Genomic DNA, 25,194 nt, shown 5'->3' with positions numbered 1-25,194 from the left:
CAATTGCCTGCAGGAAAGCAGCTCCGCCCCTCTTGAGATTCAAGGAGGCAGGAAGTGAAGAGAGCCTAGGAGGCGCCTGGGTTCTGGCCAAGGGCGTGCCTGAAGTCCTGGGGGAGCACGGAGACAGAAGGCTCGGCAAAAAAGAATCAGCAGAAATCTCGATCTCTGGTAAACGGATCCAGCTGGAGGATGGGGAATTGGGGGAGAGGGAGAGAACGCGTGAACTACGCGGTGAGGTTCCATCCAGTTTTGATCCCTAACGCAATCTCCCCGTTTCACAGTCGCAAAACTCATTGCGCTCCCCTGCCAGACAGCGGAGCTAGAGAGCCTCGTACAGGTCCCGGTCCTCTGGTTCAGGTTTGAGGCAGGGCTGACTCAGCCCTCCACAGATGACACAGCAGGGCTGCCGACTGTGACCTGCTAGCAACAGCTGCATTTATTGAATACTTAGCTAATTCTTTCCTTTTTTTTCTCATATAACTTTAACGACCTATTACAGGTAGGGCGTTGGAAGGTTCAGACAGCTACAAGCTCAGTCAGAAATCACTATGATAAGGCAGGGCGATGTCACCAGCTCCTAACTAAGAAACTGAAATCTCTGGCGACCTTCTAAGTGTCCCTGGGCACACCGTCCAGTGGGGTTGCCACAGGCTCCTCTTCCTGCGGTCTGCCGGGGGGGGGGGGGGACGACTACTGCTGGCGGCCAATCACAGTCAATCACGCAGTGGCTCCGCCCACTTCCTGGCCAATCACTGCACTGCCCTCTCGCTCCTTCCCTGCTGCAAGACCGATACTGGCGCGCTTAGCCCGCCATCTCAAGGATTTAAGGACTTGGGTAGTGACTTCCACAGGAAGAAGGTTCGGCGTTGGTGGATCTAAAGCTGGTATTGTTAGAAAAAAATGTGGTTGGCTAATATGCTGGCTTCTTTATCTCCTGAGGCTCTGCGCTCATCATAGCACAGGCCCAAAAGCAGGATTCAAAGACCCTGTTGCCGCCGCTTCTAACCTCTTTGGAGGTGGGAGCCAAAGTCCACCTGGTGTCGGTGTCTGATGAAACTTTCAACCACTTCCCTGCTACCTCCACGCCTCCTAGCACTTCCAGGACTGGTTTTCTGGTAGCTGCTAAGTCATCTTCGTGCCATAAAGCCATGTATTAGATTTCCGGTCGGCAGGGGCCAAGTCTTCCCAGCCCTTGGAACCTGAGCCCTGTCTGGACTGTAATTAATGCGATGTGGAGTCCCCTGTACTAATGATCGGAGGGCAACTGTTCACCACCAACACACACACACACACACACACACACACACACACAGACACACACACACACACGGTTTCACAGCATCTCACTGGATCTAGACCTCATATTGCCCTTGTTAGCCCGGTTCTACAGATAAATGGAAATAAGTCACGTGCCTGGAATGCAGCAGAACTACTCTGACCAAATACCTAACTAAAGCAACATAAGAGAGAAAGGTCTTGTTTGGGCTCACAGTTTAAGGGGAGGTCAAGCGTGGTGGGGAAGGCGCAGCCGCAGGACCGTGAGGCAGTGGTCATCTCGTTGTCACAGGAAGCAATGCACACTAGTACTTACATCGCTTCTTTCTCCTTTTTCAGGTATGAATCGCATCTCCAGGCGGGAGGACTGATTGGCAGGCCTAGAGAACTGAGGGACCAAAGGGAAACACTAAGTAACGCCAAAACCATATCTGCAGGGCAACTTCTAACCCAGGGCAAGAGAGCAAAGATCTTTGGACTAGGGGGCAGAGGGGGAAGAGCAGAAGCTTGGAGGCTTCCAAAAGACTGGAAACTTGGAAGAGGGGCTTTATGAATGAATTGTGCCCCCCCCCAAAAAAAGGTAAGTAGATGTCTTTTTAAAAGATATGTGTTTCTATTTCATGCGTATGAGTATTTTGCCTGAGTGTATGCAGACCTCTTGCATGCAGCGCCTTCACAGGCCAGAAGAGGGCATCAGATCTCCGGGAACTGGAATTTGCCTGCTGGGAACTGAACCCAGGTCCACATACTAAGGCTGTCTGGCCAGCTGGCTCTGGGGATTCCTTGTCTCTTGCTCCCACGGGTGATGGGGAAACCACTGAACCATCCTCCCCAGTCGCACACTGCTATTTTAAGCCACCAAACTTTTGATGCCTTTTTGTGGTAGCCAAGAGGTCAGTGCCCAGGCGTCTGGGGAAGCCAGTGTGTCTCAGGAGACACCATGAGGCTGGGTCTGGGAGTATGGGAACAGCCGCCATCCAATGGCAGGTAGATGGAATATTACTGCTTGCATGAACTCTACCATGGCAGTGAGGAAAACAGATTGCTCTTGTCCTAATTAGGGTTACTATTGCTGTGATGAAACAGCAAAACCAAAAACAACTTGGAGAGGAGAGGATTTATTTGGTTTCAGCTTTCATGTCACAGTTCATCATCAAAGGAAATCAGGGCGAGAACTCAGGCAGGGCAGGAATCCGGAGGCAGGAGCTGATGCAGAGGCTGTGGAGGAGTGCTGCTTACCGGCTTGCTCCCCGTGGCTTGCTCAGCCTGCTTTGTTAGAGAACCTAGGGCCACCAGCCCGGGGATGGCACCACTCACAATGGGCTGGGCCCTCCCATATCAATTATTAATTTTAAAAGTTCCTCACAGGCTTGCCCACAGCCCAGTCTTAGGGAGGCATTTTCTTAATTGAGGTTCCCTCCTCTCAGATGACTCTAGCTTGTGTCAGGTTGACATAAAACTTGTGTCCAGTTGACATAAAACCAGCCAACACAACTCTTCTCTTTTTCCAGCCTCTCAACCTCTTTTTTTTTTTTTTTTTTTTGTCTGTTTCATGGCTAATGTCTGCATGGGGGCGGGGGGTGTCTGAGAAAAGAATGCTGACCAAATAAGTTCATCCACAGGTGGGTGGGGAGCTGAGGGGCGGAGCCGTGAGTTACAGAAATGAAGTACGTGACCTTGAATGACAGAAATGTCATCTTCGTCTCTACTCTGTCAAATCCAGCATCTCCTTTTATGTATCTCGGCAGAAAGAGAAGTAAATTAAGCCCAGCAGTCTTTGCTATCCCATGATGACGTTTCTAAGCTCTTACAGTTGCTGCAGATGTCCTAAATTGTACACGGACCATCATTACTTTAAATATAGCCTGCGTTAGACGGCTGTGACATCCGGTCATTTAACATGCTGATAGCAAAGGAGACATCTGACTAATTCGGTCTGTGCTTCAACCACCTTTTCATGCGTGGCTTTCTTTTGTAATTCTATTCTTAATTGTATTCTCGTTTGGGAGAGAGGTCAAAGATTTTGCTCAAGCGGACAGAAGGGTTCATTCCCCCAAGGAAGCTGTGAACTAACCCATGAGGAGAAGCAGTTGAAATGGCCTGGTGCACAGCTGTTCCTTGATAGCCATGGGTCCCATCGGTTCCATGATCCCCAAAGATGCCAAACTATAGGTGTTCAAGTCCCCGCCCCATTAAAATTTATTTTTAAATATATATATTTTTAAATATATATATTATTTATTTCTCTGTGTATGTGTGCCATATGTAGTGCAGGTGACTGTTCAGATCAGAAGAGGGCATCGGATCCCTTGGTTCTAGAGTTGCAGGTGGTTGTGAGCTACTAACATGGGGTTCTGGGAGCCAAACCTAGACCTCTACAGGAAGTACTCATAAATGATGAACCATCTCTCCAGCCCCAGATGCCCTAGCCTTTATGTTTAAAAAAAAAGCTATCCAACTACACACATTTTGTTGATAAATCATGTCTAAATGACTAATAAGATCTAATACAATGTAAATGATATATGGAAATAGTTGTTATACTGGATCACTTAGGAAATTATAACAAAGAAAATATTTGTACCTATTAGTTGGTTAGAATCTCCTAGTGTCCTGTATCTCTTTTGGCCTTGCTTGTTTTATTTTGTTGTTTTTTTTGAAACACAATCTTACCTAGAAACTTAACACATTCATTAGATTTTTTTTATTATTTTTTTTTTACGTGCATTGGTGTTTTGTCATGGGTGTTGGGTCTCCTGGAACTGGAGTTACAGTTGTAAGCTGCCATGTGGGTGCTGGGAATTGAGCCCAGGTCCTCTGGAAGAGCAGTCAGTGCTCTTAACCACTGAGATATCTCTCCAGCCCCCCATTAGATTAAAAAAAAAAAAAAGGCTCCTGACTGGCTCAGAGGTTAAAAGCACTGGCTGCTCTTCCAGAGAACCTGAGTTCAATTTCCAGCAACTATGTGGTAGTTCACAACCATCTGTAATGAGATCTGGTGCCCTCTTCTGGCCTGCAGACATGCCAGCACAACACTGTGTTTTTATATATATATATATATATATGATATATATATATATATATATATATATATATATATATATATATATATATATCATATATATATATCATATATATATATATCTTAAACAAACAAAAAGTTTTTTTTGTTTTGTTTTTGGTTTGGTTTGGCTTTGGTTTTTCGAGACAGGGTTTCTCTGTGTAGCTTTGCGCCTTTCCTGGAACTCACTTGGTAGCCCAGGCTGGCCTCGAACTCACAGAGATCCGCCTGGCTCTGCCTCCCGAGTGCTGAGATTAAAGGGCTGGAGGGATAGCTCAGCCGTTAAAGGCTAGGCTCACAACCAAACAAAAAATGTTTAAAGGCTCCTGACTTAAGTTGTAAGAGGTAAAATGCTGACTGCCCACCAACCTCCTCACTTTCCATTGCTGCTGGAGATATGCTTCATTTCAGGCACAATTTAATCTCAAAACCATCTTTCAACCCACTCTTTGTGTGTGTGTGTGACTCATTCTTTTATTTATTTTTTTAGAAGCATAACTATTTATTTGTAACAAAGGAGTTTGTGTACAGCGTTGAAAATCTACAACTTCTTGTTAAATTCACATTGCACTTCTCCTTTTTAAACAAACATTAATAATAAATATTTTATAAAGAAATAGATATATAAATACAATATGGAGTTCAGTGATCCTTCAGCATTTTCCACTTCAATGGTTTTTTTTTTTTTTTAACATAAAAACAGGTTATAATTCCAAAGTCCGGAGTTATTTGAAACTGGAAAATATTTTCTCTGTAGAAAATAGTAAAAATGATGCCGGGCGGTGGTGGCGCACACCTTTAATCCCAGCACTCGGGAGGCAGAGGCAGGCGGATCTCTGTGAGTTCGAGGCCAGCCTGGTCTCCAAAGCGAGTTCCAGGAAAGGCGCAAAGCTACACAGAGAAACCCTGTCTCGAAAAACCAAAAAAAAAAAAAAAGAAAAGAAAAGAAAAGAAAATAGTAAAAATGATAACATTTCCCAATAAGCCCTTTTAAGCCAAATAATAGCTGAATTATACATATAAATATTGATTAGATTCTGGGATGCAGAAGAAACCTATCTTCTTCTGTTCAGAGACCGATGTTTTACTTAAGTTGTGTGAGATTCCTATTCAAATTGCCCTTCACTGTTTGATTTACGGCAGACATTTTTCTATAGGTTAATCCATAATCTAAAAAGATTTTAGCCTCCTCTCCTTAAAGTACAGCCAGCATCTCCTTTCATCAGCTTGATATAGTACAAATTCTTATCCTAATAGTGAAATGTTTCACTAAAGCATGCCCAGTAATTGGGCAAAACCAAAACTTATTCTGAGCCATAGTCATCCTAGGGTCCCCCCGCTAGGTAGCCTCCCTGGATCTGTGCATTCCGATTGTCCTTTGCTTTATATCTAATATCCACTTATGAGTGAGTACATACCATGTTTGTCCTTCGGAGTCTGGGTTACCTCACTCAGGATGATATTTTCTAGTTCCATCCATTTGCTGCAAATTTCATGATGTCATTGTTTTTCTCTGCTGAGTAGTATTCCACTGTGTATATGTACCACATTTTCTTAATCCATTCTTCAGTTAATGGGCATCTAGGTTGTTTCCAGGTTCTGGCTATTATGAATAATGCTGCTATGAACATGGTTGAGCGTGTATCTTCGTGGTATGATTGAGCATTCTTTATTGAATGCACAGATGCAGAACTAACAGATACAGATACTGACCTTCATAGATGGCATCTTGAAGAAATGTCTTCAGGAACAGGAAGGTAGCTCCACAGGTAAGCATTTTCTGCAGAAACATGAGGAAGGCCTTTGTATACCCCCAGAAACCACATAAAAGCCAGACAAGCGTAGTGGCCCATCTGTGATTCCAGCAGAGTGAGGGAGCAAAGGTGGGGGACTCCTGGGGGAAGCTGGATAGACTTTGTCTCCACGTGTAAGGTAGAGAGTGGTCAAGGAAGATGCCTGCCCTCAACCTCAGACACACACACACACACACACACCATCCACATAAGTAAAACCATGAAAAGAAATGCCTTTGCTTTGATGCTGAGAACCACGAGCTGTTGTCTCTGGATTCTGCCAATGCAGCGGTTAGCTCATGCTGCTTGAATCCTCGGGGGCTGCAAGCGAGTGTATCTCTGGCAGCCATGGAAAATGAGGAGGTTGATGGGCAGTCAGCACTTTACCTCCTACAACTTAAGTCGGGAGCATTCCCTTTTATCTAATGTTTTTAGATAAGATCACATTAAAAACAACAACAACCAGCAAAAGGAAAGAAAACAAGCAAGGCCATCAAGAGACAGGTGGTATCAGGAGATCCCAACCAACCGAGGGCCTCTGTGGTTTGTACTATGTATTGGGTCACAGAAGGAAGTAAGCAGTCCCCACTGAAGGGGGCTTACCAGACTGTTGGTCAAGGAGTACTAACATAGGTAGATCCAAGGTACCCACAGAAGACAGTATACGTTGGATCCTTACCACTCACAGGCCCAAAGCAGGAAAGGTAGAGGACCGCTGAGGATGGATGTCCAGGGAGGATGAGGTGATGGAAAGAGTGCCTGGCAGCCGTGGAAGCCTCTGTCTTCACCCTCAGTGGAACTGCCAGTGGCCAGGCAAATATAGAGTGGTTATGTAGAATAGGGGAGTCAGCGCATTGGTCATATAGAAGAGAAAAGGGACAGGGGGTGGGAGAGAGATTGATTGATTGATTCCAGTCTAGGCTAAGGATGGGAAAGTCTGCATTCTCCCCTACCAAATCTCCAGTCAAGACCAGGGCCAGAAAGAAGCAAGCTGCTGGGGGCTGGGAAGTGTGGGAAGTGTGCTTGTACAACCCCACTGAGCTCTGCAGAATAGCCCAACAGCCTCCCACAGCCCTCTGGACCCCACTGAGATGGGAAGGATGACGCATCACAAAAGATAGTTATGGGTGGGGCCACCATATAATATACCATCGGTTCCTGAGCTTAAAGCCCTGTTCTTAGAAGTCACGGTGTCCTCCTGCCATAGCTACATACACGCTGGTGAAGGAGAGGCCACAGAGCTGGTAAACTATTTGTGACCTGTGTGGTCCATCCTGACCGAGCATCACTGAAGAGGCTGAGATGCTGTGAGGTTTTGGCCAACTCTCGAAGCCTAACTGTAGAAGCTAAACCCCGATTCTCTGGGTAACAAACAGTTTTGAAATAGGAACCCGGAAGAACCACGTGCTTCCCAGACCTCTAGCAATGGGCCTGTTGTTGTCTCTGTTCTCCATGCCAAGGTCTCATGTTCTCCGTCCAAGATGGGAGAGAAACAGGCTCTGCAAGGTTTTATTATTGTTGACAGCCTCCTCTTCCGAAACTCCACAGAGGGTGGGGATAGACAGGCCCAGTGAGAAGCCCTGTGCCAAACTCCACATCCCCTCCCCCTGCCGGTCCCCACACCCAAGCTCCAGGCAGCAATCAAGACAAGTAACCCATGGAGAGGGTGGCGGGGACTTGGGTTTGACGTGCCAGCCATAACATCATGACCCAGAGAGGTATGACAGCGAGGACAGAGGCTGATGGGAGAAAGGACCTTGCAGCCAAGTAAACGACAGAGAAAGAAACTCACCTTTCTCCTTCCCACCCGTTCTCACTCTAACCTTTCCTTCTTCCTCTTCGAAAAATGCTTTAGGAAGGACACAATTTCTTTTGATATAAGGTTTGAGAAACATTCGAATGATGCCCCCGCTGCTTCTCGGGGGGTGGGGGAGACAAAGGATGCCAGGCAGATCTCCTGTCAGGAGCCATTGAAGAGATTTAAAACATCTCGGGGCCTCTGAGCACGTCCCGAGACAGGGATGGTGGAAAGCGGGATACTGAGGAAGCAAATGTGGCCGAGTGGCATCCTGCACGTCAGTTAACACACGAGCAGAAGGAAATGCTACAGAGCAAAGGAAGCTATAGACAGGGTTTGGACAAAAAGAGGGTTGCAAATGCCAGTCGACCTGGCTAGACGGCAGAGAACTAGTAAAGGAAATGGAGAAGGGCTTGGAGGGGCGGCTCGGTAGCTAAGAGCGCTTGTGGCTCTTTCAGAGGCCCAGAGTTCGGGTCCCAGCACCCATGTCGGGCAGCTCACAGCTGCTCATAACTCCAGTTCCAGGGGATTCAGTGACCTCTTCTGACCCCTGTAGGCACCTGCAGATACGCTACACATGTGCATGAGCACTGCACAGGCACGTACACACACAAAATAAATGATTAAGTATTTGAAAGTAAATAAAAGGAAAAACTAAAATCCAATTATGAAGATCAACTCGGTATTCCTATCCAAAAAAAAAAAAAAAGCCAATACAAAACTGCAAAAATCATAAACCAAATATAAAGAATAGGTTTGCCAGTCTCTGCAATAACACAAAAGAAATGGGTGACAAGGGGGCTGGAGAGATGGCTCAGAGATTAAGAGCACTGGCTGTTCTTCCAGAGGATCCGGGTTCAATTCCCAGCACCCACATGGCAGCTCACAACTGTCTATAACTCCAGTTCCAGGGGAGTTGACATACTCACACAGACACACATGGAGGCACAGCACCAATGTACATGAAATAAAAATAAAATTTATTTTAAAAAAGAAAGATAGGTGGTAAAATGAAAATCATGTAAAAAGACCATATAAGAGGAAGGCCTCGCTTTGCAAGGGCAGTTGGCTTGCCTCGGATCTGAAGGACCGGCCAGAAACAAGAAAACCAAAGCAGAATCCTAAATACTGACCCATCAGTGAGGCCTGTTGGTTTTTTCCACCGAGGAATGGCATGGGGTAGCAGCCGGCAGCTCAAACCCTACAACGAAGTGGACCACCACGTTCAACACTCCCTTTGTTCCCTTCCTACAGATCCCTCCCCTGCAAACCCGACGGGTCATTAATGCCGCACACGGACACTTCACACTGTCGGTGATAATAATTCATCAACATTTAGAGGGGCTCTCCAAAACCCCAGTGAAATGAACGGCAAACAATAAACTGTAAGTACTAGTGATAGAATTTAAAGATACCGAGACTGTAGAAAAAGAAATCTTGTAAGCATTGGTGGGTGGGCGGGGGGGGGGGGGGGGGGGGGGGGGGGGGGGGACGACACGGGACTTAAAGGGAAGAAGGTAGCTTGTCTTCAACTTCTCCCAGGAAACCACATGACTGAGAAGGTGTTAGCTATTAGTTTTATGGAAGCACAATAGTTAAGATGCACTCAGTCAAGTTTTAACATACACACACACACACACACACACACACACACACACACACACACACGTAGCAGGACTTTGTACTACCAGCTCCCAAATAATGACATGGAGACTTCTTCTTAAGTATGAATGCTTGGCTTTAGCTTAGGCTTGCTCCCAACTAGCTCTTAAAACTTAACCCATTTATATTAATCTACATTCTGTCACGTGGCTCGTTCCCTCTCCTCCATACTGTACTTTGAATCTCCCTGGAGAATCCTGCCTCTCTTCTTGCCAGAGTTCCTACTTCTTCCGGAAGTCCCACCTATCCTCTGCCTAGCTATTGGCTGTTCAGCTCTTTATTAAACCAGTCAGAAGGTGCTTTGTCGGAGACACATCTTCACAGTGTACAAAGAAGATTATCCCACAACACACACACACACACACACACACACACACACACACACACACGGCTGCAAGATGGCTCTGTGAGTAATAGCACTTTCCATACAAGCCCAGTGATTTGAGTTCAATTTCCACAACCCACATGGTGAAGAAGAAAGTTATTCTCTGACTTCCTGGCAGCATTTTCACATGTATTTAAAAAAGAGAGAAGCCAAAATTCATTGCAAGTGAGAAAAAATTCATAATCCTTAAATAATTGTGAAAAAAGATGTTGTAATTACCTTAAAGGTAAACATCTTAACAAAAGAACTCAGAAACTTAGGATGGCATACAAGCATGTTTAAAGGATTAAGTTCGCTAATGCCAACATCCTCTTTGAGGATAAAACCATCTCCTAAAGCCAGGATATTTCATTACTTGAAGTTCTTATTAATAAAGTCAGAATAAAAAAAGAAACAGCCTTCATAAGGGGATAAGTACTAACAAACTCAATTCAATCATTAAAAATATTCAGAAATAACCAAAGTTGTGAGGTTCCTTTTGGGCTCTCAGTGTGAGGGTGCAGTCCATCTGGGGAGGAAGGCTTTACAACAATTATGATTCCAGCTGTGACATCAGGAGCTTGAGGTGGCTGATCACGTTGTTAGACGTGCACTCGGAGTCGCAAAGAAAGAGACCCACAGCATTTGGCGTGCAGGGCCAAGGCAAACTTTACTTGATGCCTCCAGAAGAGTGAGCACATGGAGCAGGCAGGGCATTTGGGTTTCGTTCTGACTCAGGTGTTGGCTGGTTTTCCCTCTGTTTGCTGGGGTCCAACCTCACAATCTTATTCAACTGGCTAGTCTGAAAAGAATTGGCCAAACAGGAAATGGAGGAAGGGAAAGGGGGCCCCTGGTCCAAAGAGAAAAGGGTCACTGCGCTAGGCCATCAAATTCCTAGAATAGAGCAATGAGCCTTTGTGTAAACAAAGGATTTACTGGGTGGAGAGGATCCAAACATTTGCATAAAAGTCTTACAAGGTGGGAGAGATGGAAAAAAAAAATCTAAATTCCTTGTCCTAAACATAAATTTTATAGTAGTCGAAAGACTCATATTTGATATTTCTTACAACATGGCGCTCATGGTCATTAAGCAAAGAGAGAGAAATAGTCATGTTCATCTGTCTTTTACTCAGTTTGAACCCAGCCCAAGGGATAGTGCTGCACACAATCAGGGTGGGTCTTTCCTCCTCCATTAAGTCTCTCTGGACCCCACCCTCATAGGCATGCCAAGAAAAGTGGTTCTAGATGACTCCATTCCAGTCAAACTGACAACTGAGATTAATCATCACAGTCATGACATAAAATATGTGCAATTAGCCCCTGAGAAACTGTTCAATATCATTGCTCATTAGGGAAATGCAAATGAAAACTATAATGGAATACTAGTGTATACTCGTTAGCATGTCTAAAAAAGTCTTGACCACATTGAGTATTGGCAAAAGATATAGAAGACTTAGAATTCTCACTGCTGGTGGGAATGTAAAATTAGACAAGCATTTTTGAACAGTTGGGCAGTTTGCTAAAAAGTTGAACACTTAGCTCCCATATGACCCAGACATTCCACTTGCAGATATTTATCCAAGAGGAAGAAGACCATATGCCCACACAAAGATTTGAAGAGGAATGTTCATTGTTAATCCCAAAGGGTTGAGAATAAAACCATCACCACAATTTAAAGTGAAATTTGAAGCAAGCTTAAATTAAATACTGGCCAGGTGGGTGGGCTACGGCCAGGTCCATCTCTGACTTTCTAGAAAAATGACCCCAATCAAGTTTTGCAGAGGCTTAAGAAGCCACAACCCATAATTCACCACATTTCCCATGAGGTCCAATCAGGGGCAAGCATACATCCTGACGTACTTCCCGCCTGTGCACCTCCTGCTTACATCCAGTCAGGTATAAGGCTAGGGTACATCCTGATGTATTTCCTGTCCACGTACCTCCCGCCCACATGTGATCAAACACAGCAGATGCAGATGGTTAAACAAACTTGTTTAGCAGGGTGAAAACATGTGGCTTGTTATCTCCCATAAATAGTAGCCTCCAGCATTTCTGGAACTATCTATCCTTTGGTGCGAGGCTTGCAGATCAGAAGCATTTTTTTTTTTTCATGGATCTCTTAGGCATAGTAATTAAAACTTAAAATGTAACTGAGGCTCTCACCTCATAGAAGCTTTATTTGCAATGGCCAAACCATGGAAAAACAAGGAGGTAAATGGACATCATATACTATCCATACGATACCACACAGTGGTAAAAGGAGTGAGTTACCAATGTATGAAATAGCAGCGGGTTGGGAGATAGCCCAGTGGATAAAAGTACTTGTTGCACAAGCCTGAGGACCTGAGTTCAAACCCCCGAATCCACACAAAAAGTCAGCCAAGCAGTGCACTTCTCTGTTACCCCAGTGCACCCACAGAGAGATGGGAAGTGGAGACAAGAGAATTGCCAGAAGCTCACAGGGCAGCTGGCCTGGGGCACACAGCAGCAAACACCAGAGACCCTGTCTTCAACAAGGCAGAAGGTGAAGACTGAGACCCGAGGCTGTCCTCTGATAGGAACCATGGCACATGAGTCCTCCCTTTCCCAAACAGAAACAACAGAGACTACTCAGAATAATCACATAAAGAGAGCAGACAAAAACAAAACCAAACCATGGTAGATACTGTAAGGTTCCGTTAATTTTTAAAATCCTGGGAAATTCAGATGGCTCTTCTAGAAGCAGATGGATGTCTGCCTCACTCCAGCGGCTGGTACAGGGAGGGAGGGCTTCTAAAGAATGGAAGGGAGTTCTTGAGGTCATGGAAATGTTTATTAATTTGATTGTGGTGGCATGTTTACAAATGTGTACATCAAAACTCATCTATCTGAAGACAGGCATGGTGGGACACACCTCTAATCCCAGCCCTCAGGAGGCGGAGGCAGGTGGACTTCTGTGAGTTTGAGGCCAGCCTGGTCTACAGAGTGAGTTCCAGGACAGCCAGGGATACATAGTAATGTGGTGGTAATCTAATTGTACTGAAATATTATTTTGATTATATGTTAATAAATAAAGTTGTCTGGGGGTCAGAGCTATTAGAGCCATAGCAAGAGTGTGGCGGTGGTGGCACACGCCTTTAATCCCATAGATATCTGTGTGTTCAGGGTCAGAGCTATTAGAGCCATAGCAAGAGTGTGGCGGTGGTGGCACACGCCTTTAATCCCATAAGATCTCTGTGTGTTCAGGGATACAGTCAGCATTGGAGACATATGCCTTTAAGACCTAGGGGGCTGTACATTCAGACAGTGACGAGGCAGTCATGTGTTTGGGTTTACAACCAATGAGAAGGCAGAACAACATACTTTAAAAAAACGAACCGACAGGAAGTAGGTCTCTTTTCGCGAAGCTGGGACAGCAGGAGGAAGGGTGAGATTTTAGCTCTGAGCTCTGACCTCTCGGCTTTCTCTTTTACATTGTTTCTGTGTTTCTTATTTAATAAGACGGTTGGTTACATCTATATCTGGCGCCCAACGTGACAAGAATCCATTAAAAACTGCTTGGCTTGGCGGCAGGTCCGCTATCCCGCAAGGGCGGCAGGCGGCCTGCGGCGGCGGCGGCGGCCCGTGGTGGCCGGCGGCGATCGGCTTCTTAGTCCGAGCAGCGGCTTCTGAGCTGGGTCTAGTTCTGCTTGACCTCAGGCTGGACTATCGGTGAGCTGCTTGCTTAAATCCTGCTTGCTTAAAGCTGGTGCTACAAACAACTCAGACCTGCCCTGCCGAACAGGGCCCTGCCTGTAAAGCCAACGCACGTGGTCGGAGCTTAAGGAAGCCAGACCCAAGCCTTGACTCGGCACAAGAGGGAACACGTGGCTGCATTTAAACTTTAGCCAGCTACGCTTTCTTGTTCTCTCTCTCTCTCTCTCTCTCTCTCTCTCTCTCTCTCTCTCTCTCTCTCTTTCTCTTTGGATTTACACCTGGGACACTAGGTGGCTGCTTTGAAAATCCCCTCGGATTTCTACTGTTCTACGCAGATTTGGTAAGTCATAACATATCAGATATTTTAAAGGAAACTATCTAAAAGAGAATTTTTTCCACATTAAAAAACAAATGGGTTTTATGTGTACATTGGAAGAAAATTGGTTTTTGTTCGAAATTTTAGGCAGTCTGGCAATGGAACAACTATATAATATTAGTATTGGTGGAATTATGCACCTTATCACTATAATAATTCACATTTTAATATTTAAAAAGATAGTCAATTTAAGTGCCAGGATAACAGCTTTAGAAGAACTTGTTAAACCTGTAAAAATTCAGACAGAAGAAATTAACAGTGAAGTTGTTTCAAGTCGGGATCATAAGGTTGCAGAAAGAAAGCCTGTTTTCACACAGTCACCCTTAATTTATCCTGTAACCGTACAGCAGATGCCTGATCAAATGGCTACACAAAATACTTGGGCTCCAATTGAAATGTTGGATTTAAAAAGGTTTAAGGAGGCAATAGTATCTTATGGCATGTATTCCCCATATGTAACCAACCGTCTTATTAAATAAGAAACACAGAAACAATGTAAAAGAGAAAGCTGAGAGGTCAGAGCTCAGAGCTAAAATCTCACCCTTCCTCCTGCTGTCCCAGCTTCGCGAAAAGAGACCTACTTCCTGTCGGTTTGTTTTTTTATAGTATGTTGTTCTGCCTTCTCATTGGTTGTAAACCCAAACACATGACTGCCTCGTCACTGTCTGAATGTACAGCCCCCTAGGTCTTAAAGGCATATGTCTCCAATGCTGACTGTATCCCTGAACACACAGAGATCTTATGGGATTAAAGGCGTGTGCCACCACCGCCACACTCTTGCTATGGCTCTAATAGCTCTGACCCTGAACACACAGATATCTATGGGATTAAAGGCGTGTGCCACCACCGCCACACTCTTGCTATGGCTCTAATAGCTCTGACCCTGAACACACAGATATCTATGGGATTAAAGGCATGTGCCACCACCGCCACACTCTTGCTATGGCTCTAATAGCTCTGACCCCCAGACAACTTTATTTATTAACATATAATCAAAATAATATTTCAGTACAATTAGATTACCACCACATAGTAAGACCTTATTTTGAAAAAGAAAAAAAGAAGAAAGAAAAAAACCATCCAGTTGTACACTTTGAAAACATGCAGCTTATTAAACCAATTATATAGAACTGAAAATATAACAAGTGTAGTTACCTACATATTTTTTTTAAAAGATGAATGTTCTGCCTGTGTGTTTGTATGTGCATCATGTGCATGCAATGCCCAAGGAGGCCAGAAGAGGGCATCAGATCTCCTGGGACTAGAGTTACGGTGGTTGTGATCTACCATGTGGATGCTGGGAATCTAACCTGGGTCTTCTGTGACAGGAGCAACCCCTGAACCATCTCAGCAGCCCTACATATATATTTTTACCTACTAGGAATGGCCCGTTAGAAAATACAATGGGAAAATGTCTTGTTTGCCATACCAACAAAAAAAATACAATATAACCTATAAAAAAAATTAATGGTATGTTAGGCATTGTATGAAACAATATCTTTGTAACAGCTCAAATCTTTGACAATGCTGTGAGAAAATAAACCTGAATAAACAAGAGGATAAAATATATTGAGCCAGCCAGATGTCTTAATGGGTTAAGATGACAACCTGACTCAATCCCCAGGACCCACATAGTGGAAGGAGAGAATTGAGATTCCCATGAGGTGTTCTCTGACCTCCGCTACTTTCACCTGTGGCATGCACACGCACACATGAAAAATTAAATATTAAATATAATATTAAAATATTAAATACAAAGAAATATTAAAGTAGAATATTAAAACATTCATGTGTGTGTGTGTGTATGTGTGTGTGTGTAAGAAAGATCTGAATGAATGTAGTAGACCCACACACAGTGCATCAAAGTGAGATCCCACTCTGAGATAAAGGTCACCATATCCGTAGCTGCTAAGAATTTTTATTGCCAGGGACTTTTAGGGGCTCTTAGGGGCTCTCCTCCATTGGAGAAAACCACCTCCTCCTAAGCTTACCACCAGCTCAGCTCCAGAATTTTGTACCTAGTGACTGATCAGCGGTAGGGAAGGCAGTTTACAAAGCCCTGGAGTCATGGTTTCAATCGGCAATGTCTGTTCCCCCCCACGGGCTCATAGGTTTGAGCACTTGATCCCCAGATAGTCACCCTGTTATGGGTTCTGGCTTAACAGGCAGATACGGGCCACTAGGGGCAGGCCTTTGAGGGTTAGAACTCAGCTCTGGTTTCCCTGTCTTTACCTTGATCTTGGTCTGTCAGCACGACCAAACAAGGCTGCAAGCTTCCGTTGCTGTGGATTTCCACCATCACGCCTTCCCCACCAAAATAAACCTGTCCTTCCTTAAATCCCTACTGCCAGGTATTTGGTCACATGATGAGAAACGTATCGGGTATTTGGTCACATTATAAGAAATGTAACTAACATGCCTCGGTCTGGAGCGGCCATGGCCGTCCATGACGGCTGCGAAGCCTCCTCGGGATCGGTGCCCTTGTGAACTCCACTGTGTTTAGCGGCACTCTCTGCTCTGTCTCCCTCCCTGGTGCCCACAGCTGGCAATCCCAGGGGTTCTCCCTAATAAACCTATTTATGCAAATCTCCCTCTGAGTCTGCTTTCCCAGGGAACTTGACCTACAACAGAGGGTAAAGGTGTCAATTATTCCCCAATTAAAGTATATACTTACTGCAAGTTCTCATCGGAATAACAGTGGAATCATTTTACTAAGTGAAAATAGCTAAAAAAAAAAAAAAAAAGGGGGGGGGGAGGAGGGAGCAGAGTAAGAATAATGAAGTTTGGCTTGAAACACAGGAAACTAAATTTTATTAGAAAGCTATAATAACTTTGCAGGAAACTAAATTTTATTAGAAAGCTATTATAAACTTGAACAGTGTATTAATGATGCCATCGTAGAAAAGGTCACAGAAACCATAAAACCACCTCCTTTTTCATTGTTACCGTTATTTATTTAGTGGGGGGGGGGGCTGGTACGTTGCCACTGGTCACATGTGGAGGTCGGATGATGACCTGTGGGAGTCAGTTCCCTCCTCCCTCAATGTGGCATCCAGGCACTGAACTCCCAGGATCAGGCTTAGAGGCAAGTGTCTTTACCTACGGAGCCATCTGGCGGGCCCCCAAATGATCTTACCGTTCATCAGTGCTGTGTGCTCCCCTGACTTTTAAAATGCTGTTCTGTCATAAGGACACCAACTCCTCAGTCCCTTTTTTGTGGAAACAGTTTATTCTTTCACATGGATACTAGTGGTAGTGCTGACGTTCCTCTAGCCCCCTAATATCACTAATGAACATCATCATCATCATTTCTGTCCCATACTGTCTCGATTTCATCTTTAGGGTAAGGTTATCTCGTCACTCTTCTCTGCTGCTTCTCACTAACCCTCCACTCGAGTACGCCCCTGCCTCTCCACGCACTGAGTCCCTTACCACCCAGCTGGATCTTCCTGTCCACCTTAGGAGCTGCTACCATCAAAATCAACCCCATATCCACGGGAACAGCACTTCCTACACTCCAGCATCTCAGTCCCTTAGCCTCAGAGCCAGTAAGCTGTAATTCCCCTGCCTCTGCAATCCATGCTCTGGCCCACAGTGGCCCTCTGTTCTCTTGGGGAGCTCCTGCCAGCCAAACTGTGTACTCTGATATTTCCATCCATGACCACGGTTTTCTGACTTCCTGCTTTCTGATGTCTTCTATGTCCACTCTCACTCCACAGAGAACCCCCAAAACGTATGTGAACACTACAGGGATTTAGAACGTCTCAATAGAACGTCTCAATCCCACCTGAAATGTCTTCCTTCTTTGAACATGAGCCCATGTGACTTACAAATACCGTGTCCCATTGTTTAAGTATGGGAACCACTGTGAACTCCCATTCCAACTTCCCTTAGTCTCCCAGGTTCACTCCCAGGTGCTCCCCTGCCGCCATAAGCTAGCTGCCAAGGAGGCTAGAGGACAGATGTCATCAATTTGCTTCCCTAGGAAGGACTTTCCTTGGCTCTGTCATCATGAAGTTGAAACCGCTGCACTGGTACCCAACATCCACTGTGACTCCGCCCCTCCTCTTCCTCTAGCCACACCCTTCCTTGCCTCTCCTGTTCCAATCAGAATAAATGGCTTGCACACTGATGTCTCCAGCCCTCAGAAATCTGCATGTGCCAGTCCCTTCATCCACAAGTCCTCGTGGTCACCCTCTTCCTCAGGTGGCACTGATAACACCTGCCTGAAAATCTTCACAGTTCTTCTACACATACACACACGGAGGTACTCCGGGCTGGGCGTGGAAACTGTTTCAACGTCAGAGTCGGCTACCGGCCTGGAACACCTTGTGCTCAGGGAATTGAGAAGAGTGTCTTCATTATTGCATCATCAAGACCATCACACCGCACAGAACACAGGCAGATGCGGAAGCGCCACAGCTTGACTGGATGGGAAGAGGGACAACACAAGGGAAAAAACGCGTCAGGCTCGCATTCCAGCATCCTGGACTCCAGTTCCTTTCTGACTGCAGAGTGACTGCAGGCCATTTTCTTTCTTTCTTATTTTTGGTTTGGTTTTTCCAGACAGGGTTTTTCTGTGTAGTTTTGTTTTGTTTTATTTTGTTTTGTTTTTCCGGAGCTGAGGACCGAACCCAGGGCCTTGTGCTTGCTAGGCAAGCGCTCGACCACTGAGCTAAATCCCCAACCCACTCTGTGTAGTTTTGGTGCTTGCCCTGGAACTCGCTCTGTAGACCAGGCTGGCATCGAACTCACAGAGATCCACCTGCCTCTACCCCGCCCCCATGCATACACTGCCACCACCCGGCTTACAGGCCATTTTCCTAAGCTTTCTGGTACATAGTTACTTTCCCTATAAAACTAACACAGGGATAGTTACTTTACAAGGTGACTTAAGGAGTCAATTAGAGAACACATGCTTCTGATATTCAACCAAGTCTGGCCTTTTTCATGTCTTTTGTCCTTCCTCCTGCCTTCTCTCTGTAAGCATCCCTTATACTTCCTCAAAATTTAGAGAGCAGCAACAAGAAACAAAGCCATGTACTTCAAACGCACCTCTGACTTCAAAGTGTTCCACTCCCTGCCCATGACTCAGTCGGGGCTAATCACACTGTTGCTACACCTTGTAAATAGTTGACCTTTTAACTCGTCTGACAAGGTAAGGTTGCTAGGAAGTAAACGAATGTATTCACCTGGGTGTGTTCTAGAATCTTCTTATGAGGAGCCGCCAGTTCTTCATTGAACAAGCCCTAGAAGATGATGGGAGCTCTGGAGTATCTGTAGCCACCCAGCTGGATCCTTCATGTCACACTCAAAGCTAATGTGACCACTGAGGTCTAGATTCACTTTGGACCAACAGAACAGACAAGAAGTTTCAAATTAATAAGGCAATTCAAAACACATAATGCCCAGCAAAGAGACGTTACCAAGTTACAATTGTCATCCTGTCCAGGACTGTAATGAGGACATACCTGTCCTGGAGATTATATCCTTACAAAGAGTCAAGAGAGCGCTGAAGGCTGAATGGAGAATAAGGAGGGAGCATTCCATAAGACGGTCACTGTTGGAACTGAATAGCAAGGCAGAAAGGAAACACACAGAAGCAGAGGAGACTCCTCGCCCCGCCAGCCTGTTCCCGTCTGCTCTTTACAGTGGGCACATGCTTACAGAAGCAATTATAGCAATTCTATAAGGAGCATAATCCAATTTACATATCAGAAAACTGAAGTTTAGAGACGTTAGTAACACATCCAATGTCACACGGGTAGATATCAATGATGATATCCTAAATCCAGTCTGTCCAGCCCTGTAGAACATGCTGCTAATAGTTTACCAGACAGTCCCTAGTGTTGTGTACATGAAAATGGAATTAATCCTCCAAGTGGAATGGACTTAACTGGCTTTATCGAATATATAGCTTTATCCATGGTCTCGTTGCAAAGAAATGTTTTAGAAAACTCCAGTCTCCTGACCATCACCTAGAAAGCCTTGAGATCATCACTGCATCCCAACAAGTAGAGAGCTGAAGACACTTGGCTTCTTAAAAGTGAACAAAGCCAAGAGTTGGAAACCCTAAGAGGGAGACCAGTCTCAGAGGGGTGCCCCCTCCCATGTTATGGGGAAAAGGACAAGAAGAGATCCCACTGCACTTCCAGCAGAGAGAGGGGAAAAGAATCACTTAAGAGCCCGGTCCCAGCTAGGGAGGCAGCTCTGCCGGTAAATGCCCTAGCCACAAAAGCCTACTGGCCAGAAGCCAGTCTTCAGAATTCATGTCGAGAGCAGGATGAGAGATGCACATCTGTAATCTCATAGGGCGAGATGGGAGCTGGAGACAGGAGCATCTCCCAGGAGCTCGTGAGCCAGCTAACCTGAAGTGTGAGGCGCAGCAGCAGAAACAAGGAAACCCTGCCTCTCCACGGTGCAGAGGGAGAACCAGCCATCTAAGTCGTTCTCTGGCCTTACACGCTCACTACGACAGGTGCATAACTGTGCACGTGCACACTCGCAAGCACACACCACACACACACACACACACACACACACACACACACGTTGCATAATCAAATAATAGTAAATAAAAATAAATCATGGGGCTGGAGAGATGGCTCAACGGTTAAGAGCACTGGCTGTTCTTCCAGAGGACCTGGGTTCAAGTCCCAACATCCACATGGTAACTCACAACTATCTGGAACTCCAGTTCTAAGAAATTCCACACCCTCACATAAACACACATGCACATAAAATAAAAATAAATCACAAAAATTGTTTTAAAAATAATCAAAGGACAAGTGCAGTTGTGGGACTGGAGAGATGCCTCAGAGATTAGGAGGACAAACTGCTCTTGCAGAGCAAGAGGACCCAAGTTCAGGTCCCAGCACCCCCATCAGGAGACCTACAATCACCTAAAACTCCAGCTTCGGGGGATCTGATGGGCTCTTTTGGCCTCCAAGAGCACCTGTACTCATGTACATACACACACACACACACACACACACACACACACACACACACACACACAATTAAAAATAAAAATCTTTAAAACCCAGTTTCTTCTCCATATCTGTAGAGGATGAGTTCAAAAAACCAAATACCAAATATGTGGATGCTCAAGTCCCTTGTAGAAGAAGGCATGGTGCACAAATCCTCCCACATACTAGAAATTGCCCTAAATCATTTGTAAAACCTGTCACAATATAAATGCTATGTAAATCGTTACGTTGTTTAGGGAGCAGGGGCAAGAAGGAAGTCTATACTTGAGCGATATAATACTTTTCTGAAAATTTCCCATGCCAACTTGGTAGGATTTGTGGATGTGAGACCCACAGTTAAGGATGACCTAGACATCCTTTTGTGTGTGCGCGCACACATGTGTATGTGCAGATGTTTTGTCTGCATATATGTCTGTGTACCACATTCATGTCTGGTACTGGAGGAAGCCAGAAGAAGGTGTCTCCTTGAGGTTTCTATCGCTGTGACAAAACACCATGACCAAAAAACAAACTGGGCAGGAAAGAGTCTATTTAGCTTACACTTCCATGTTGCTGTTCATCATCAAAGGAAGTCAGGACAGGAACTCCAACAGGGCAGGATCGTGGAGGCAGGAGCTGATGCAGAGTCCATGGAGGAGTGCTGCTTACTGGCTTGCTCCCTACGGCTTGCTCAGCTTCTTTCTTGTAGAACCCACAACCACCAGCCAGGGATGGCATCACCCACCGTGGGCTAGGCCATCCCCCATCAATCACTAATTAAGAAAATACCTTAGGCCGGGCGGTGGTGGCGCACGCCTTTAATCCCAGCACTCGGGAGGCAGAGCCAGGCGGATCTCTGTGAGTTCGAGGCCAGCCTGGGCTACCAAGTGAGCTCCAGGAAAGGCGCAAAGCTACACAGTGAAACCCTGTCTCGGAAAAAAAAAAAAAAGAAAATACCTTAGAACCAGATCTCATGGAGGCATCTTCTCAGTTGAGGTTCCTTCTTTTCAGCTAACTCGAGTCTGTGTGTCTGTTGACATAAGTGTAGCCAACACTGTGTCAGATACCCTTGGATCAGAGTTGGGGAGGGTTGTGAGCTGCCATGTGGGTGCTAGGAATTGAACCTGGGTCCCCTGGTAGAGCAGACAGTCCTCTTAACCACCTAGCCATCTCCCCTGCCCCTTGAACACTGTTATTAACAAGTCCTGCCACAACCCACCTGCTAAGGTGAAGTCAGAGATGCACCAACCTATAGGGAGGGAAATAGTTAATTCTGGCCCCTCTCACCATTTTGTCACAAGAGGAAATATATTGTTACTTTTATTGTTGCTGTGAACAAACACCCAACCGAAGGGAATGAAAATGTACTTTGGTTCATTTTTGCAGGTGGTACAATCCACTATGGTAGGAAAAGCATGAAAGAGAGACTCGGTGGAGATGGGGCTGTGTGATGCACACAGAAGCTGGACCAGGAAGCAGAGGAGAAGACGGGAAGCAGGGTCAGACTCTAACTCCCAGCTGTGGAATAATTTTTTTATACACTGTGAAGATTTGTCACTCAAATTGGTTTAATAAAAAGCTGAATGGCCAATCGCTAGGCAGGATATTCAGGGCAGAGAGGACACTGGGAAGGAAAAGGGAGGAGTCAGAGGAGATGCCATAAGATGCAGAGTGGGCAGGATGGGAAGTACATATATGAGGTAAATGAGCTTCAGGGCAGCACATAGATGACTAGAAATGGGTTAGTTTAAGTTATAAGAGCTAGCTAAAAACAAGCTTAAACTACCGGCATTTATAATTAATATTAAGTCTCTGTGTGGTTATTTGGGAACTCGCTGGTGGGACAGAAAAGTCCACCTACAACCTCCAAAGGCACCCACCCAGGAACCCACCTCTGCCAGCCAGGGACCATGGTTCAAAGGTTCCACAGTCCCCCCAAACATAAATACCAGCTAAGGATCAAAGGTTCAAACACAGGAACCTGAACAGTTCTGTGGTGATATATTGTGTACCCTAATAAACTTGCTTGGGGATCAGAGAACAGACTCAGCCACTATATTAGACATAGAAGTCAGGCAGTGGTGGCACACACTCTTAATCCTATCAGTCGGGAGGCAGAGATCCGTCTGGATCTCTGTGAGTTCAAGGCCACACTAGGAACAGAGCCAGGTGTGGTGGCACACACCTTTAATTTCAGCACTTGAGATCTCATGTCTTTGCTTGGGAAGGACACACCCTTTAATCCCAGGAAGTAATGTGGCAGGACACAGAAAGGCATATAGGCGTGAGGAAATAGGAACTTGCCCTCTTTAGACTGAGAATTTCCTGGAGGTAAGCTAGGGGCAGCAGCAGTTCAGCTGAGACCCTTTCCGGTGAGGACTCAGAGGTTTCCAGTCTGAGGAAACGGGATCCGCGGAGGAGCTGGCAAGGTGAGGCTGGCTGTGGCTTGTTCTGCTTCTCTGATCTTTCAGCTTTCACCCCAATATCTGGATCTGGGTTTTTTGTTATAAAACTGTTTAGCAATTCATGTTACACAGTTCAAACCATATAGAGCGGGGAAACAGAATTACATGTTCAGGTCACAGCCTACCAACATAGACTCAATATGAGCCTGGAGCCTGACCAAGGGACGCAGAATCTCTTCTGTCACACCACCTTACCAAGTTATTAAAGACCTATTGAGAACCAGCAAGACGGCTCAGTCTGTAAAGTCACTTGCTGCCAAACCTGACAACTTGTGCTCAATCCCTGTGGCCTACATGGTGGAAGGGGAGAACCAGCTGCTGCAAATGGTCCCCCCCACATTCATGCATGTACCCCCATGACACACATACACACAGACTCCTTGGCTTGCAGCTAGCCACCTCTCCCTGTTTCTTCCATGACCTTTTATGTGTGTCTCTGACCTCGTTACATCGGAAACCTAGAGCCTGCCCCACAGTCTTCTCATGTTTTGAGTCTTTGGCCCTCAGTTTATGGCACTGTTTGGAAGGCTGTGGAGCTTGGCTGGTGGAAGCAGGTCTCTCTGGGGAGGCAGGGCTTTTGAAGATCGTACCCATCCCTGGTCCCCGGCCCGCTCTGTCAGCTTCCTGGAACCCTGCCATAGGAGCTATGCTGTTCTGTCACGTCTTCCCTGCTGTCTTAGACCAAAAGCTCTGAAGCCATGATCCAGAATAAATCCTTCCTTAAGCTGCTTCTGCCTGGGGGTCTTGTCACAGCAGCAGGAAAGTAACTAATACAGTCCCGATGGCTTCTTCCTATAAGAACACCAGTCATGTTGGATTAGGGCCAACCCCAATGGCCTCATTTCAATCCCATCACCTCTTTAAGCACCGAGTCTTTGATTATAGTAACCCTTTAAATACTAAGGGTTAGAACGTCAACATAAGAGTTTGGGGACAGGGGTGGGGACAACTCAAGCCATAATAAGTACCAAAAATATAGTGAGGAGGCTGGAACGATGGCTTGGTGATTTGAGCACTTGTTGATCTTGCAGAGGACCCGGGTTCAATTCCCAGCACCCACACGGTGGCTCACAACTGTCTATAACTCCAGTTCCAGGGGGTCTGATGCCCTCTTCTGACCTCCGCATGGGGCACATACAGACATGAAGGCAAAACCTTCATACACATAAAATAAAATAAGCTAAGCAGTGGTAGTGCACCCAGCGCTTGGGTGGCAGAAGCAGGCGGATATCAAAGCCAGCCTGGTCTACAGAGCAAATTCCTTGACAGCCAGGCTACACAAAGAAACCCTGTCTCAAGAAACTAAAATGATTAATTAATTAAATAAATCTTTAAAATCTGTAAAATATATACAATGAGGTGGAGCTAAAGCTTAGTGGTTAAGAGCACTTGGCTGATCTTTCAGAGGACCCTGGTTTAATTCCCAGCCACCCACATGGCAGCTCACAATTATTTATAACTCTAGCTCCAAGGAATCCAACAACGTCTTCTGGGCTCCATGAGCAGCATGCACACTTGTAGTACATAGACATACATGCAGGCAAATGCCATACATATCAAATAAAAATAAATAAATCATAAGGAAATATTTATATATATATACATACATACATACATACACACATGTGTATGTATGGGTGTATGTATGTATGTATGCATGTGAATGGGGCATTGCCCCATAATTTATTCTCAAATGATCCAGAAATAAAAATATAAAGTTATTTCTACAGTATTTCCAACTTTTATGTAAACTTGCT

General features: G+C 45.4%; 1 long non-coding RNA gene across 4 annotated transcripts; it reads left to right on the top strand.

The window, feature by feature from the left end:
- The first annotated feature begins 39 nt into the window (after nt 1-39).
- On the top strand, nt 40-23,593 carry LOC121832333 (uncharacterized). Of its 4 annotated transcripts, none has more exons than XR_013042496.1 (5): nt 40-168; nt 1,615-1,855; nt 6,021-6,105; nt 9,182-9,312; nt 16,356-16,592. It is a non-coding gene; the product is annotated as an uncharacterized LOC121832333 (long non-coding RNA). The 4 variants fall into 4 exon arrangements; XR_013042497.1 differs by lacking the exons at nt 40-168; nt 16,356-16,592 and adding exons at nt 752-884; nt 22,359-23,593; XR_006075978.2 differs by lacking the exon at nt 40-168 and adding an exon at nt 752-884.
- The last annotated feature ends 1,601 nt before the right edge of the window (nt 23,594-25,194 follow it).

The sequence above is a fragment of the Peromyscus maniculatus genome, chromosome 9, assembly GCF_049852395.1.
Source record: "Peromyscus maniculatus bairdii isolate BWxNUB_F1_BW_parent chromosome 9, HU_Pman_BW_mat_3.1, whole genome shotgun sequence".
Taxonomy (NCBI): domain Eukaryota; kingdom Metazoa; phylum Chordata; class Mammalia; order Rodentia; family Cricetidae; genus Peromyscus; species Peromyscus maniculatus.
The sequence above is the reverse complement of the archived record's forward strand: the minus strand, read 5'-3'. Positions and strand labels throughout refer to the sequence as shown.